This window comes from Dryobates pubescens, chromosome 17 (genome assembly GCF_014839835.1).
Source record: "Dryobates pubescens isolate bDryPub1 chromosome 17, bDryPub1.pri, whole genome shotgun sequence".
Taxonomy (NCBI): Eukaryota; Metazoa; Chordata; class Aves; order Piciformes; family Picidae; genus Dryobates; species Dryobates pubescens.
Window position 1 is genome coordinate 22163976 of NC_071628.1, and position 15985 is coordinate 22179960.

At 45.1% G+C, this 15985-nt stretch overlaps 1 protein-coding gene across 2 annotated transcripts in view; it reads left to right on the top strand.

Annotated features, from left to right (window-relative positions):
- PEAK1 (pseudopodium enriched atypical kinase 1) overlaps positions 1–15985 on the top strand; it is a 135129-nt gene that overhangs the window by 60077 nt on the left and 59067 nt on the right. For both annotated transcript variants that reach the window (XM_054169281.1, XM_054169283.1), the window contains exon 3: positions 10651–10742. The gene's annotated coding sequence lies outside the window, so the exon portion shown is untranslated. The remainder of the gene's footprint in view (positions 1–10650; positions 10743–15985) is intronic.

Here is a 15985-nt window from a genome sequence, read left to right on the forward strand (position 1 = left end):
TTGGTCAATAGCTGGTGGGGGTTCTCCGTAACTGATTTCCCATCTTTACAGGTTTTCTGCTTTGCTGCCAGAGTTGCTTATATATTGTGTTTATTTCTCCTGCCTGTAGTGGCAGGAAGAAAGGGCTTTCAGGTTCCATTCGCTTGAAATGGGCTTAGGAGAAAAATGTTCCTTTTCTTTTGAGGTTTCAAATCTACTGTGCTCTTTTTAATACTGGGTTGGGGTTTTTCTCTCTCTGTTCTATCCTTACCAGTGTGGTCCCTTCTTTGAGTGTGTGCACATACAGTTATAGATATCATTCACTGATGCATGTGATGAGAACAAGAGAATAACAATTCCAGTTCTTCTGTCCTTATTTTGGAGAAGCTGTGGAACTGAGGCACTTCAGTGTTCTTTCAGATATCTGTAAGGCACTTCAGAGCCCAGAAATACTAACAGCATGTTAAAAAGCAATGCTCAATCACAAATCCTTATACTTGTTAAGGAACCACCTCGGCATGTCTTTTATTCTCCAGGTTAGGAGAAGATGCAGGGAGTTTACAATTGTCATCATTTTAGAGAAAAAATTCTTTAAAAACTGGAAGGTGATGTTTTGTTTGTTACCTTGTACACTGCTGCCTGGCAGGGCAACTTCTTTATGCATCCAGCCTTTGTCAGAACAGCACTGACTGTAAATCTACCAGGGATAATGGCTTCAGCTGAGGTAATAGGTTCTCATAATTGTTGCTGTATTCAAATCACTATTATTTAGCTGATAAAAGTGACAGTCAGTGGCCCTGGAACAGAAATAACAATGCTGTGTGATAGATTTCTCTGCTGGCACAGGAAGATCTTAATAGGCTGAACATCAAGAGGTTTGTGTAGTTGGGGAAGCGCTGGGTGAGCTGAGCAGGAGGAGGCGTGAGAAGAGCCAGGGGTTGCTGATTTCCGCAGATATCCTTCCTGCTGGAGGTGCTCCAGAGTGGCCCAGGTGGGAACTGATTGAGGGTGCCATGTGAACAGATTCTTTCTGAGAACAGCTGGAGGATGTTGCATGGGAGGTGCTCTTGGCTCAGGAATTTTGAATGGGAGGGTTTTTCTCTCAGCATGAGAACACATTTTTTCCACTTGACTCACTGAGTGAAATCCAAGTGATAACATTTCTAAAAGTAATGTTGAATTGGTTAGAATAATAAAAGGTGCATTCATCATCAGGAAGGAAGACCGAAATAAGGGGAAAGATTCAATGAAGAGGAAGTCACCACCTTCTCCGTAACAATGGGAGGTTGTAGGGAGCTGAACAAGCTCTGTGTGACAGCCTGCCTAGTTCTGCAGCCACACAGTCAGTCAGTGTTGGAGAGAATTTTTGTGAACCTGCTCTCCAGCTCCTCTCCCACACGCAGCACCCACACTCACATTTCTCTGGGGACGCTTTGCGGTGGAAGGACACCGCGGTGGGAACAGGTCCGCGCCGGTTAGCTCGTCGTGCAGAATGCAAGCCTGTATGTGCCTGAAAGGAAACTGCCCACCAAATCCTGCAGAGTCCTTTTCTTCCAGGAACAACAGCAGCTTTTGTTTCTTCTCTTCGACTTGGCACATAGAGCAAGGAAGGAACACGAAATGCTGGCATTGGAGTCTGGTGTGATTGATGGATACTGTAGATAAAGCTAGGTACCTGCAGAAGGCAGGGAGGGGCTATTGGCTTCAATGTATTTTGAAGTTAATAACCATAAACATATTTTTTAACGATTGTACATTCCCATGCTGCATTTCCTCTGTGCACTCCTGAGCAGTTTGCCAGACTTCAGCTGCTGTATCAGTTAATTTGTGCTTACAGTTTGAAAATGTATTGGGAGCAGAGGCACGATGTTCTGAGTGTTTTGTGTCCAGCCCGGCCTGGCTCCTTCGACATCGGTGTTGTGGGAGTCCCAGAATTGTATTATTCAACCAGGGAAGAGATCAGGGCAACATTTGAACTGCCTTTTGATCAAATAAAAATAAAAATTGAAACACTAAGGTTTTAGCTCTATTTCAAGGGTAGAGAAAGATGCTAAATACAGGATGTTTCTGGGTTGAGGGCATTAAGAGAAGAGTTTCTTCTTCCTTGGAGACCTGGCTTACTGTTTTTTTGGGTCCAGCCAGGTTTTCTCAGTTGAGGTAAACCTCAAACTCTAAATATCTGAAGCTCATGATTCAAAATGGAAACAGTGACAACAATATTAAACATCCCTATGTGCAGTGCTTTCCATAGGGCAACTCTGATTTTTCACAAGCTTCCATTACCCTTCTTTTTCCCTTAGGAAAAAGGCCTATGAAATCTGTCCCATCACAGGTATGTTACAAGCGTTGGCCTTATCAGTTCCTGTGATAAAAGGAGGTTGCTCCTTGTGCTTGTTGAATTAATGCTGGTGCTATGGCTGTCCCTGGAAACTTCACATAAGCAAGGCAGACAACATGGAAAAATCATCTCAGAAATGTGTAAAGTGATCATTCCAAACCAAACTGCCCTTCATTTGGAGCTGCCTCCTTTGTTGTACATCAAAACATCTTTGCTGCAGGATATGGCATCCTCAGGCTCTTTTTGTGATGAGATGGTAGGCTGCTTGTTGTGGGAACAATAAAGAGGAGGCATAAGAGGGGCTAAGAGGTGAGGTCTCCAATTATCATTTGTTCAATATTCATAACAAATTCGCCCTCCCTTAGTTTCCATCATGTGAAACTTGTCTTTTTCTTTGTCATTTCATTCATCAGCTGTTCAGTTGGCGATAATTAGATTGTAGTTTTCATGCTGGGTCCTTTCATTTTTCTCTAGCCCATTATTATGTGATGTGGTCTTGCCAAGAAAAAGTGCATACATATCAGATCCTGCTAATTAAGAAAATGATCAGGTTCTAGAGTTGAAAAAGATAATCAGCACCCTTGAACCTGCTGCAGGCAAGAGTCGTGTTCTACAAGTAAGAGTAACTCTTACTGAGTTGGAAAAGATCACCTATGTAGTTGCCATAAAAAGATTTCTTTTTTCAAGTGCTGTCCAGATACTCAGGATCTGCAGCCTACAGTCTTAGTGCTATTTTTTTGCTACAATCTGTAAATCCAAGTGCATTAGCTCCGTGCCATCCCTATTAGGAAGTGGCATATTGGCACTTATGTAAACCTCATCCTTCTGGCCTGCCTGGTGATATCAGGAGCCGAGTGATGGCATGAGAGAACAGAATGCAGGCACAGCTAAAAATACACCTGAAGAGCAGAGCTAAGATAGCAGCACTGCAGGCTGTGCTAACAGAGGAGGTCTTCACTTCTTCCAGCACAGCCAGGGCCTTCCCACAGTCACCTAGGCATGTGTTTGAGGCACTGTGAGCTGCTGGTGCTCCTTGGAATGCAGGTAAGCCCTGCTGTCCTCAGGGTCTGGGCAGAGTCATGTTCCACCCCAGACTACAGCATCCACCTCATACAGTGGCTTCCTTCACCCCTGCCTCTTGTCTTGCTTTTTAACACAAAGAATTGGAATGCTGGAGGATTTCTTAGCAAGTTGTCCAGAATGCAGCTTCTCCTTTCAAACATGAGCTTCCTTAACTCTCTTCCATGCAAGTCTCTGAAAATGCTTTCAGAAGCAGTTGCTGCTGACAGTCTTTCTTCCTTTGTTCTTACAAAGCAGGATTTTTTTTCTTCAGCTCAATCATCACCATCTTAAATATGAACATTAGAATATATGTATTTTAAGCTAAAGTGCTTCACAGATGAATAGGTGGAGGGTTTAATAGACTTCAAAAGAACTCCCAAAATACCCAGCTTGCTCTTTTGCAGCCATATTGTGTATGTCATCCTTCACAAGTTAATCTGGTTTTGTGTGAAGCTTTTATTTTTGTTCCACCGCTTTCTGGGTATTCTCCAGAGCCAAACTGCTGGTTACACTTTAACTTGCACCGTGGTGACTCTGTGATTTGCCTTACCAGGGGCATTCCAAAGATATTTAACCGAATTCAGACTTTTCCTCTGGAAGGAGTATGTTAGGCGGTGTGCAAACAGAACTGGGACTGTTTATTTTTCAATAGCAGATAAGGTGTTGAGGGCAAATGAAACACAAAATGAAAAGAATCTCTAATCCAGATTCTTTAGATTCTTGCCTCCCCACCCAGATTTTTGAAGAACGCTGCAAATGTGCTGCTGAGGGACGTGATGGTTCTGTTCCTTACAGCCCTGCCCAAGATCTGACAATTACTGATGAGTTACAGTGTCTCAGTGTCTTTTACCAACACCTTCGGTGGGGTATTGCTGCTTTTATGAACATTTTTGACAGGTTAAAATATTTTTTTTTCCCCCAGTAGGTTTCTTGAATTACTAAGTAGAAGTAGAAGTTGCAGGAAAGCAGTGACAGGGGGAAGGAGTTGTTAATTTCATGCTTGCCTGAGACAAACTGTGTCCAGTTCTGGGCCCCTCAGTTTAGGAAGGAGGTTGACTTGCTGGAACGAGTCCAGAGAAGAGCAACAAAGTTGGTGAGGGGTTTGGAACATAAGCCCTACGAGGAGAGGCTGAGGGAGCTGGGGTTGCTTAGCCTGGAGAAGAGGAGACTCAGGGGTGACCTTATTACTCTCTACAACTACCTGAAGGGAGGTTGTAGACAGGCAGAGGTTGGTCTCTTCTCCCAGGCAGCCAGTACCAGAACAAGAGGACACAGTCTCAGGCTGCGCCAGGGGAGGTTCAGGCTAGATGTTAGGAAAAAGTTCTATACAGAGAGAGTGATTGCACATTGGAATGGGCTGCCTGGGGAGGTGGTGGAGTCGCCATCATTGGAGGTTTTCAGGAGAAGACTTGATGGGGTGCTTGGTGCCATGGGTTAGTTGTTTGGGTGGTGTTGGATTGGTTGATGGGTTGGACGCGATGATCTTGAAGGTCTCTTCCAACCTGGTTTATTCTATGTATTCTATGTATGTATTCTAAACATGGGGGCAGCTCACCAGAGGCAGAGGGATGCAGTGCTAGCAAGGGCTCTCCACTTATTGCTGTGAGGCAAGACAAGGATGAAGCACTGGGGCACCCCAAGGGAATCAAGGGGCCTAAGAGGGTGGCACTGCCAGCCCAGCTGAAGTGCCTCAATGCAAATGCACACAGCTTGGGCAACAAACAGGATGAATTAAGGGCACTGTCTGCTGGAATGCAAGGACATGGTGGCTATTACTGAAACTTGGTGGGATGATTCCCACAACTGGAATGTAGGGATAGGTGGGTACAAGCTCTTTAGGAAGGTCAGGCAGGGGAGGAGGTGTTGCTCTTTATGTCAGTGACCAGCTGGAATCAGTGGAGCTCCACCTGGGCAAGGATGATGGGCTGGTTGAGACCATATGGGTGAAGATTAAGGGGAAGACAGGGGAAGGTGATGTTACTGTAGGGGTCTGCTACAGGCCACCTGACCAGCAGAACCAAGCAGATGAGGCACTCCACAGGCAAACAGAAGTGGCTTCACGCTTACAGGCCCTGGTCCTTGTGGGGGATTTCAACCACCCTGACATCTGCTGGAGGGACAACACAGCTAGGTACCAGCATTCCAGGATGTTCCTGGAATGCATAGATGACAACTTCCTCCTCCAAATGGTAGAGGAGCCAACGAGAAAAGCTGCTATGCTGGACCTTGCTCTCACCAATAGGGAAGGGCTGGTCACCAATGTGAGGCTCAGGGATAACCTTGGCTGCTGTGACCATGAAGCAATAGAATTTAAGATCCTCAGGGCAACTAGGAGGACATGTCCCAAGCTTGCAACCCTGGATTTTAGGCATGCAGATTTTGATCACTTCAGGGATCTGCTGGCCCAAAGTATCATGGGACAAAGCCCTTGAGGGAAAAGGGGCCCAGGACAGCTGGTCAGTATTCAAGGATCACCTTCTCCATGCCCAGGAGCAAAGTATACACACAAGGAGGAAAGCAGGAAAGAATGCTAAGAGACCTTCCTGGATGAGCAAGGAGCTCCTGGACACACTGGCACACAGAAAGAAACTACAAGGAGTGGAAGAAAGGACAGCTGGAATGGGGAGCATATAAGGAAGCTGCCCAAGCAGCAAGAGACCTGGTTAGAAAAGCTAAAGATCAGTTAGAATTAAATCTAGCCAGGGAGATCAAGGGGAGCAGTAAAAAATTCTATAGGTATCTTAATGGTAAAAAGAAGACTAGGGAAGGTGTGGGCCCCCTCAGAAAGGAAATTGGTGAACTGGTGACAAGTGACATGGAGAAGGCTGAGGCTCTCAATGACTTCTCTACCTCAGTCTTCACTGGCAAGGGCTCCTGCCACACTCCCAGAACAGTAGAAGATAATGGCAGGGACTGGAATAAGAAACTGCCCATTGTGAGTGAAGGTCAGGTTTGTGACCATCTGAAGAGCCTGAAAGTGTTCAAGTCCATGGGACCTAATGGGATACACCCAGGGGTGCTGAGGGAGCTGGTGGATGAGGTTGTTAAACCACTCTCCATCATATTCCAAAAGTCATGGCAGTCCAGGGAGGTCCCCACTGACTGGGAAAGGGGAAACATAGCCCCCATTTTCAAGAGGAGAAAGAGGGATGCTTCAGGGAACTATAGGCCAGTCAGTCTCACCTCTGTGCCTAGTAAGATCATGGAGCAGATCCTCCTGGAGGCACTGCTGAGGCAAAAGAATAATGAAGAGATGATTTGGCACAATCAGCACAGCTTCACCAGGGGCAAATCCTGCCTGACAAACCTGGTGGCCTTCTATGACAAGGTCACAACATTAATAGATGAAGCCCAAGCAACTGACATCATTTACCTGGACCTGAGCAAAGCTTTTGACACTGTCCTGCATGACATCCTGGTCTCCAAGCTGGTGCAGCATGAGTTTGATGGATGGACCAGTCAGTGGATAAAGAACTGGCTTGATGGCCACACCCAAAGGGTGGCTGTCAATGAGTCCATGTCCAAGTGGAGGCCAGTGACAAGTGGAGTCCCTCAGGGATCAGTACTGGGACCAGTTTTGTTTAACATCTTTGTTGGTGCCATGGTCAGTGGCATTGAGTGCACCCTCAGCAGGTTTGCTGATGACACCAAGCTGTGTGGTGCAGCAGACATGCTGGAGGGAAGGGATGGCATCCAGAGTGACCTCGACAGGCTGGGGAGGAGAGCCCATGACAGCCTCATGAGGTTCAACAAGACCAAGCACAAGGTCCTGCATCTGGGTCGGGGCAATCCCAAGCACCAATACAGGCTGGGCAGTGACTGGCTTGAGAGCAGCCCTGAAGAAAAGCACCTGGGGGTGCTGGTGGATGAGAAGCTCATCATGAGCCTGCAGCGTGCACTTGCAGCCCAGAAAGCAAATCACATCATGGGCTGCATCAAGAGAAGCATAGCCAGCAGGTCAAGGAAGGTGATTCTCCCTCTATACTCCACTCTGGTGAGACCCCACTTGGAGTATTGTGTCCAGTTCTGGAGCCTCTGTTACAGGAAGGATCTGGAGGTGCTGGAGCATGTCTAGAGAAGGCCCATGAGGACGATTAGAGGGCTGGAACACCTGCCCTATGAGGACAGACTGATGGAGTTGGAGCTGTTCAGTCTGGAGAAGAGCAGGCTCCGAGGAGACCTTATTTTGGCCTTCCAGTATCTGAAGGGGGCTACAAAAAAGCTGGGGAGGGACTTTTTAGGGTGTTAGGTAGTGATAGGACTAAGGGGAATGGAGCAAAACCAGAAATGGGTAGATTCAGATTGGATGTTAGGAAGAAGTTCTTCCCCATGAGGGTGTTGAGACACTGCAGTGGGTTGCCTAGGGAGCTGGTGGAAGCCTCATCCCTGGAGGTTTTTAAGGCCAGGCTGGATGTGGCTCTGGGCAACCTGCTCTAGTGTGAGATGTCCCTGCCCATGGCATGGGGGTTGGAACTGGAGGATCTCTGAGGACCTTTCCAACCCTAACAATTCTATAATTCTATGACAAAATGTTTTCTCCTTATCTATGCAGCACTCACTGGCTGAATAACCAGTCAGAAGGACTGAATCTGTCTGAAAAATCACATATTTGGGGAAACTGCTGGAAATAGAACCGGGAATGACAACTTTCTCTTGTGTGTACTGGCTGCCTCTCTCAGGTTTGTTTTTTGCACTAGTACAGCTCAGGTATCTCATGATTTTGAAATGTATTTCACTACAAACAGAAGGGATGTGTTAGCAACTTTGCCTTCCAAACATTCCAGACTTCTCAAGTGCCATCTTTGCACTTTAAGTTGCAGTGTAAGTATTGGCAGTCAAGTCAGTATATTTAATTTTGGGCAGAGTACTACTTGGTTTCAACACCCATATAAAGCTTACTTGGGAAGTAACACAAACCCACAACTTCAGAGCTGGCACAGTCTGAGAAATAAATGTGTGTTACTACAGGAATGCCTATCAGACCCTTTGGGGGTTATTTTCTTACATCAGTGTTGTGGCTTCAGCATATTTCATTTTAGGACTTGAAATGAGTGAATTTACAAATATTAAGCAAAATTTATGACTTTAGCTTTTTAAATGGATATTTCTTCTGCAGCTAAAGAAAGATACCACCCAGCTCCCAGAAGGGAAAATAATCCTTGCCTGTGCCTTGTATGACTGTGTGTTAACCATTTGCAAGACTTTAGCTGATAATATCCATTGGAGTTGATTTCAGTGATGGATACAAAAATCAGCCTTGACTATCTGAGTGGTAGTGACCTACTTCAGTCTTGCATCAGTATTTGGTTCGTTATTGAAGTATCAGTGCTGTGGTGGGTTAATGCCCGTTCTGGGAACAAAAACACAAAGCAGGGTGGAGGGCTTGCAGGTGCTTTACCCTCCCTGCAGGGTGTTTCCCCCCTGGGAAGCTGAGTCTGTTCCACTCCCCCCTCTCTGCCCAGGTAGGGTATAAAAAACAGGACATCATAGCTGTTAGGGCACCTTTTGGCTCCTGTCTCTGCTGGACGAGAGCTACGCAGCTGCCCTCCTGCTTCTCTGCCACGTGGTCGGACCTGATCCTTCTCCCTGCTGCCTCTGCACCTCCTCAGAGAAAGACTGGTTTTGTATTATTCTCTTTTTCCTTTTGTCCCACTCCCATCCATCCTTGTCCCTTGCCCTTGTGAACCTTTCCTGTTATTGTTATATATATATATATAGTTTAAAGACAACTCTTTACCTCTCTACTTCCAAGCCGACTCCAAATTATTGTTTGGTGGATTTGCTCCTTCCTTTTCTCCCCTCTCTGTTGGGAGGGAGGAGGGGGGAGTGGGGGAGAGATTCTCAGCCTTGCCCCCATCTGAGCTCTTAATCTCCAGTTAAGGCTCAAACCACCACAAGTGCAAAGAGAGCAGACTCCAGCTGGCTGTAATTAGGGCTGAATTGTTCCATGCCTTCAAGACAATTTTTACATTCATGGGATCTGCAGCTTGCTGTTGTCCTCATTTCCTGTAACATAGAAATACTTGTATCTCTAAGAATTTGAGAGGGGCAAACAGGGAGAGAGACTCTGCTGATAAATATTATCAGCATCCTTAGAGTCTGCCTGAGAAATTATGCCTTGCAAGTTTCAAGGGAAAAAAGGAAGGGAAAAAACCCACCAGGAGGCATGGCCAGAAAGTGTTATTTCAGCTGATGAGAAGCAAAGGTGGCTCTTCAGAAAGCACAGTGGAGTCTACAAAATTTGGAGTCTGTGCTCTGTAAATCCTGGTCTTAAAGAGAGACCACCAGCCTGTGTAGGAAGAAGCTTGGAGAGCAAATCTGGAGTGCACGTGACATAAAACAGTCAATGAAGATTCAGTAATTCAGTAGCCATGGGATACAGCACTAAAAGTGTGATCTATGGAATCCAGTTTGTTGAAGAAGGTCTACCTTTTTCTGTCCTGCTGCTGGATTCCCAGCGCTGCAGAACTGGCCTTGACTTTAGGGGTGTCCTAGCCTCATCTTGCTTGTTCTCTGCCGAGCTCAGCTCATCGTGGCCTGTGCAGCCTCTCTTGTTATCAGCCTTTGTTGCAACTCAGGATCAAGACTAGTGAATTTTCAAAGGATTACTCTCTCTGGGGAAGAAGCAGCCTTTTGTTTAGTTGGCACGTGAAATTATGCATTGGTATTTTAGGGTATGCAATGTGGAAGGTATATGCTAGGGAGAGTGGGGGGGGATGAAATTAAAAAGGCAGCTACCATGGTAAGTTGAAGAGCGTTTGTAAATAGGTAATAGTCCCACCTGAAGTATACTAGTCAACTACTAAAGGAAGGCCATGTCTCTTGTGATTACCTGAGCCAATCACAGTTCCCAAGGAGACCATCTGGCCCCAGGGAATCTGTTGGACAGAAGAATGGTGCTCATATGGGCCTTGCAGCATATGTGAGCAGACTGCTCTGGTAGATTTAAATGACTGAAGTGTTCTTTTGAAAGGCAGGCTGGGGCAGAATGGAAGCATTTTGTGCAATGTGGTGGTCAGTGTGAGCCCGAGAGCCTCAGAAGAGTATCTGGATGTAGGGTGTGATGCCAACGGAGAACTTTCTGTCCTTTTTCTGCTGAAATCTCCACTGAGCAGTACTGCTTGGGGTGCAGAGCTACAGCAGCTACTCCACTGCTGCTTCTAGCCATGCACAGTGTTGCCTCTGGCTGAATATATGGTGCTTACTGCTTAGGTTGCTGAGCACACTTGACTTGCTGACCTGACAGAAGAACTTTTCCTCCCCATCCACAGGTGGATGTGCTGCAGTTTGAAAGTTGAATCTGTTCAGAGGGATCAGGAGAACAACAGAGCCAGCACAAGGGAAGCGGTGAGGCTACATGAAGGTGAGCATCTTTCAACTCATTTTAGTGTGTGTTTGTACATTAGGCTTTTCTTATAACAGCCTAAAGGGAGTTAAGGAGGAATTTAACCTGTACATCTTTATCAACTATTGGTTTTCTTTATTAAATGCAAATGAAACATTTTCATAGGCAGCAAGAGCTGCCTGTGACTCTTACTGATTAACTTTGTACCAGTCTGTACTTTCTTTCCAGGTTTGTATCTGTTCAGGCAGGCATCTCCAGCAGTGTCTCTGCAGGTATCTCCCAAGTTCCATTTAGAAAATATTTTTGAAGTGTGGTCATTTAACTGCTATTACTCATCTTTCTGATTGTGAGCAGTCAATCCTTGGTGCTGTGGCTTTGTTCACTAGACAAACAGAGGTAATTTGTGCCTAGGAGCACTGCTAGCGTTGCAGGACTGAAGGGCAGAATATGCACACAAGAAAATTACTCTTTCGTGCTGAAATAAACTTGACATTTTCTTTTGTGTATTTGATTGCATTATTAATAGAGAGCTAATACAGATATCTTGCTATTTAGAGAAGAGGGATTTACTTCCTGAACTGCTGCTGTGGAAGTTAATATTCTGTACACACAGAGTTTAGAATCACAGACTCTGTTATTGACTGAAAGTAAGTGTGTCTAGGTAATTTCCTTGAAACTTCAACTGTGGAGAAACAGCTGACCAGCTAGGTAACTGACAGCCAGATCTGTATGGATCATAGAATCACAGAACGGCTTAGGTTGGAAGGGACCTCAGAGATTGTCTACTCCAACCTCCTCACCATGGGCAGGGGCACCTCACAACTAGACTTGGTGGCTCAAGGCCTCATTCAGCCTGGCTTTGAACACCCTCAGGGAAGAGGCATCCACAGCCTCCCTGGGCAGCCTGTTCCAGAGTCCCACTGTTCTCATACCAAAGAACTTCTTCCTAAGATGCAGTCTAATCCTACTCTTCCTCAGCTTAACATACATATGTTTCAGCTCTAGCCGTATGCTAGCAAATCAGTTACACATGGTTTGATGGGGAGTCAAGTCTAGTAACTATCTGCAACTATGGGTGCACTGTTCTCTTCCCATTGGAGAGCCATGGAATCAGAATCATTTTGGCTGGAAGAGTTTTAAGATCATCCAGTGCAATCATTAACCCAGCACTGCCAGGTCACCACTAAACCATGTCTCTCATCACCACATCTGCATCCCTGGAGGTGTTCAAGAGGGGACTGGATGTGGCACTTGGTGCCATGGTCTAGTCATGAGGTCTGTGGTGACAGGTTGGACTCGATGATCTTTGAGGTCTCTTCCAACCTTGGTGATACTGTGATACACAGTTTTTCAGTCCCTCCAGGGATGGTGACTCCACCACTGCCCTGGGCAGCCTGTTCCAGGGCTTGACAAACCTTTGAATGAAGAAATTGTTCATCATGTCCAACCTAAACTACTTCTGGTGCAACTCGGGGCCATTTGCTGTTGTCCTGTCACTTCTTCCTTGGAAGAAGAGACCAACCCACACCTGGCTCCAACCTCCTTTCAGAGACTTGCAGAGAGCCAGAAGCTGTTCCCTCAGCCTCTTATTACCAGCCCTGTTCTCCTGACCCTTCACCAGCTTTGTTGCCCTTCTCTGGACATAGTCCAGCCCTGCAATGTCCTTTTTGTAGTTAGGGACCCAAAACTGAACCAAGTATTTAAGGTGTGGCCTCACCAGTGCTGCCTTCTCCTCAGCCTGGGCTGGCACTTAGCTGAAGGAAAGGGAAATGATGGAGTAATTAAATTCCTTCCCTTTCCATGAGTTCCCTTTTCTCAGGTTTGTTTTTCAGCAGCAGGAATTTACTGCAGGGTCTCATAAGCACCAACAGTGGAGACACAGCTGAGTGGCGGCTTATACCACTGAACACCCAAAGGATGGGACTGTGACAGGTTTCACTGTGTTTCTACTCCACATAGCCCCAGTCTCCATTCAGCATGTTCCTATTTCAGTGGGTTCAGCAATCCAAAGATGGCATGCTTTGCTTTCCAAGCACATCAGAAGAAAGTTCAGTTACGGCAAAGTACTGAAGGCTCAACTCTGTCCCGTGGTTCATGAAGTGCTCTATCCTGTAGCTGCCCCTGCATACCCAACGGCCTCATCCCACACAGAGGTGTCCTGCAGTTGGTGTTACAAAGATCTATGTAACTTCCAGCATGAGGGGTGGTGTTTTCTGACTGCTGAGAGCTGACACTGCAGTAACTGTTAACCTCTTTCTGCAGCGCTGTGCCACAGAAGGAATGGCTTTTGTGTTGAAACAGGATTGGAGTGCACTGTAAGGTTTAATGCATCATTTTAATGGTGCTCTCCAAAAGCCTACTATCTTGGTATGTTATTATCTCAGACTCTGCAGTTGTTGTTTCTTATTTAAATGTCCTATCTCACTTGAGATTTAATGTAATTAGAACCAGCCTGTGAAAAAATCTTTTTCTATTATGTCTTAGCCATTGTTCCAGTCAAGATGGTAAAACAAATCAAACAGGATATGATGAAAATGATACAAGCATTTGCAAGAGGCAGTTTTCCTGAGGGAAGTAAGAGGCAGCACCACTTTTCATTTTGCTTTCTATTTCTAAACATGGTATGTGCCTGAAATAACCCTAGAGAGACTTGTCCAATACACCTTAGAGCAGAGTCAGGTACATCTGACCTGACTGATACACGAGGGAATCCAAAATATTGTGGCAATAAGCCTCTTCTGGTGTGAATACTGCTTTATCACCCTGTGTAGCCAGCAGTGTGTCTGCTTGCCAGCTAAAGTCCATGTGACAGAGTTTGGTCTACGTTCACAAACACCTCCTTAGATCCTTTTTTCATTTCCTTCCAGCTATGGCATCTTAGATGAGCAGGTACATCCCGAGTGTAGTATCTGAAAAGCTCCTGCAAAGGTAGGCATTCCCTAAGCTATGGTGTAACGTGTTCCTTAGACAAGTGATGGTCCTGGAACAAAAGGGTAGATAAGAGAATGGCAGAATTATACTGGTGTGGCTTGGAGGAAGGATTGCAGTGAGGCAGGCTTAAGCTGGTCCCTCACTGATGTCACTGCTTGTGTGAGTGCTGAGGAGTTCAGATATTCCTCTACATCTTGTAGCTTTTACATGAGGTATATAATGTTATGCCAAAGCTGTTTTGCAGTATCTTTTCTCTTTTGAGAAGCAGCCACTTGTGAATAGGCTTTTGTGTTGCCAGCATGCATTACAGTCATCTATATTAATTCACAGTAGTATTGATAAACTTTAGGTCACACAGGCTTAATCAAGAAGCTGTGTGCCAGGGAATATAGTTTTTAAAGGAGTGCTTTTGTAGGGTGATGGGATTTCAGTCTGCCTGTGTTAGCTCCCAGCAGCCATGTGTCAATGGATCGAGTTGCACAGTCCCCTGCCTTATTTATCTGGTGCTGGGATGTTTATCTTAGACAGTGGAGCGATCAACCAAGTCTGTCTTCATACAAATGTCAGAGCAACAGAAAAATGTTGGTTTTCAAAAGCAGCTGACGCAGAAATTGAAATTGCCAATGCTCAAGTAATTCAGATGATCAAGAAATCATTAATTTAATGCCAGCAAACTATTTTAAAACTTCAGATGGAATTAAACAAGCAAGAACCTAGAACACAAACCTATCTGAAAGCATTCTCTTGTTCTTAAGTTTCTGGGTTTGGTGCTATTTTGTAGAGCACTTGTGCACAAGTTTGTCTTTCTCTTGCCTTGAACTCTTTAAAACTGAGGAAAATAATTTCTTCCCCTTCCCTTCCCCCCCATTCCTTTTTTGTGAAGAAATGATTTAAGGCTCAGGATAAAAATGCTGCACATGAATATTTATAAGAACTTTTATAACATTTAGTAAGGCAATGCTTCATGGCTGTCTCGTTCTGAATGCACGTGATGGAGTACCCATAATTTCTTTGAAGCTGCGCTCGCTCTTTAATTCAGTGGCAGTCTGTTGGTAACTGTAGGCTCCTAGGGGCTTTAGGGCTGCAGACAACACACAGATCATTGCTGTGTTCCCCACCTCTCTGTTGCAGCACTTGTTTAACATTTAATAAGAGTACCTTTTTTTTTTATGCATTATTTACATTTAAGTTGCAAAAGAAAAAAACTAGGTAGAAATGTTACTGCCTGGGCTGGGTAAATACCTGATTGCCTGTATTTATACTTTGTACCTGGAAGAAACAGAGTTAAGTGTCCTTCACTTAAAATACTCACACTAGAACAACTGAACCACTCACAGCATCCTCTTGTTAATGCAAAAAATGTTTAGTCTTGACTTGTTCCTCTGCATCTTGTCTGCCAGTGATACTGCATCCCGTGAATACCTAATAGTGTCTATCATTGCTCTGAGTGTGATGCAGAATTTATCCCCTTGACATCCTTAAAGAATTTTGATCAGATGAAGCCCATGAGCAGTCTCAGGAGAGGAAAAAAGAAGAACGACATTAGAAATAGGCAAAGGGGTTGGGGGGGATAGAGTTTGGGTCTTTATGAAAGCTGAAGGTAGTTTTAGAACTGGGTTTGGAAGTTAACTGCTCATATCATGCATTGTGAACACTACTCTCCTCCTTAAATTGTGTGCACTCATGTCTACAAAGTTACTCACTTAATTGTAAACTTACAGTGCTTATTTAGCAGCTGGATTGTATTGATTATATGGGAAGATATTTATGGGAAGCTTGATGTGTGGGTCTGTATGAGTGCCTGGATTTCAGTAAATACTACAGAAAAAGAACCTCCTTCCGCCACCTGCACCAGCCAAAATGCTACAGTAAACAGTTGTCATGGCTTACATCCACCACGGGCTAAAATCCTACTTTGAACACGTCAGAGATGGTGTGGTGGGGAAATTGTTCTAGTGTTAGTGTGGGCACAGTACACCCACTGCAAAAGCAGCATTGGGAATCTTTCCTAAAACTACTGCTATGGGCAAAGCCGTGGCGTCTCACATGGAGTCAGCTACAACAGGTATCCAGAGTGGCTGGCTGGCTTTTGGTCTGTCATTGCTGGCTGTGTTCTGGTAGCCTGGTCTCTATAGAGATATGCTGTGAAAAGTAAATAGGTATGCACCTTTCACTGGGATAAGTCAGCTGTCTAAGGGAATTTTTCCCTGGGATTCATTACTAGTATAGTGGGGCTTTGCTCTCTCTCTCTCTCTCTCTCTCTTTTTTTAATTATCATCTCTGTTTAAAGATCTCTTTTTATCTGGTCACATCTGTGTCAGCTCTCTGCC